We start from the raw sequence: 2446 nt of genomic DNA, 5'->3' as shown, positions 1-2446 counted from the left end.
TAAGGTTAACCAGTTACAACTAAAATATTTATTCTTGCGTGACTTTACAGAAGTCTCTTGCCAATACAATCGTATATATCAAACTATATTTGTCATACACGCAGTCAATTGACATAAAATCTAAAATAATATTTTATTTTTGTCAGAGCAGACAATGTAAGACTCTTTGTATAATATACACCTTTTCACACATGGTTTTAAGAATCATTTAATTAAAAATAAAAACCTCCTAAGATGGATGAACACGTCTTTAATCTTTTAAAAGTTTCTTAACGTCAGATATAAGGTCTCTGTCACCATCGGTGCACATATACACATGTCTTAATCATAGCCATGATTAAAGAATCCTCTAAATCTAAAATAAAACTCCTATTTTGCCATAGTGGACAGAATTACATTTATTAACTTTAATTTAAAACGGCATATATGAACACTCACCCTGCGCTTTGTCAGGCACCGCCGGATCTTTAATACGCGTGAAACTATAGAGCAGGTCATGAAAAGATTCACGGAACTCATGAATCGTTTAAAATTGTATTTAGTTTAGACTTTTGTCTAAAGATTATAGTATTGCCGGCTCCGAAGGTTATGGCTCAGATCATTGCTTAAACTATACACGTATACGGAATATTTCATTAAATAACTTGTGATGTTACAAACAAATGTTTTAATCGTAGCATTGTTCATGATTTGTCTAAATCTAAAACAAATTCCTATTTTGCCATAGTGGACAGAATTACATTTATTAACTTTATTTTAAATGACAGATATGAACAATCACCCGACGCTTTGTCAGACACCGCCGGATCTTTAATACGCGTGAAACTGTAGACCAGGTCATGAAAAGATTCCCGGACTTCGTGAACCGTTTAAAATTTTATTTAGTTCAGACTTTGTGTCTGATCAGAAACTATAGCTCGATAGAAAACATCGGCTTTAAGCGTAGCCAGGTACATCTAATATATATATATATATATATATATATGATTAGTGATTGCCTTTAAATAAACTTATGCTGTTGCAAAACTTTAGATTCAACAACACACCCGCGGTGTGAAAGTCAGTATTGAGAAGCGCACGGGGCGAGCAAAGGTGGGAGGTTGGTTGAGATCTGACATCAAATGTCAATAAACAGCAAATGTCGAAACACGAGCCGTCATTAAACATGACACCATACGCTTGACATAAAACACACTCAGGAAAAACAATCACTCTAAATGACCGGCAATAAAACCATTAAATACTTTCTGTCTAAAGTTGACAACTTGTCCAGATTTTGATTGATGGTCCCGCCCCCCTGTCAAAGGGTCATAAAACACGACCTGTCAACGGGTGGGGGAGGGGGTCATAAAAGTTTGACGAATGGTGGCCCGTTACAACTACTACGGTGTATTAATATTAACTGCCAGGTAAACCTTGCAAAAGATTTAATTTAAATAATTACAACAATGTGTGAAAAATGATTTCATTAACAAACACACACAAAAAAGTATGAGAGTTAAATGTCAAAGCAATAAAACAGACAATTAATCATCATAATCGTAAAAGTCCTAAAACCGCAATTAATCGGCATAATTGTCAAAATTTATTAGGCAATGAACCATCAGCCAAATTTCATAATCGTGACAGCCCTAGTTTTGAGACTTCATGAAGCAGTGTTTCGAAATTACCCATCATTTATTGTCTGCTGTTTTGGATCTGTCTGCCGTGTTTGTTCTAATAAACGTCCTGCAATTGGAATCCACTCCAAGTCTCTCTCATTACAATGAGTAAAAAATAACACATAATCACTTTTGGGGGAACTTCACCTTTAGGTGAAACAGATTTAAAGAGCACAGTTTTTGGGTAAGGTGTAGGACATTAACTCCAAACTAATAGTAAGGGAGTTTGGGATTATTGTTCAATCGAGTCAGTTCTTTGTTTTGATCATAGCAGCTGTGTCAGTGCTCCACTTCAGCTGGGAGAACAGCTGAAGAAGAAAGCACGGCAGCTGATGCACCAAACATTTACAGTATCAGATATTTACCCCCCCCCCCCCCATGCTAATAGTAAAACACGTGTTTAAATCCCTAAAGGAGGCAGCCCTTTATTTTTCGGAACTCCGATGGAACAATCAGATGTCATTTGACAAAAGAGGCTCCAGACCGAGAATATAAATCAACATGTCAGATGTCAAACAAACGAGAATGAAAATTAGAAACTGGAGAGGAGAATGGAGTTATGCTTCCAACCAGCAATCCAGATACGTTTGCTTTCAAACGAACATTGCGGTGGCGAGGCTTGGTGGAGTTTCCTCAGACTGTGAGCCTGTGTGGGCTGAGACCACAAACAAAGTGGTTTTGAACAGACAGTGGTCATAAAGAAGGCGAAAGTCCTTCACCGCTGTAATAAAAGTGTAAAGTTACCTTTTTCTGGCAGATTAGGACAAATGGCAGGAGAGGCAAAC

Source organism: Paramisgurnus dabryanus, chromosome 5 (genome assembly GCF_030506205.2).
Source record: "Paramisgurnus dabryanus chromosome 5, PD_genome_1.1, whole genome shotgun sequence".
In the NCBI taxonomy this organism is placed as follows: Eukaryota; Metazoa; Chordata; class Actinopteri; order Cypriniformes; family Cobitidae; genus Paramisgurnus; species Paramisgurnus dabryanus.
The sequence above is the reverse complement of the archived record's forward strand: the minus strand, read 5'-3'. Positions refer to the sequence as shown.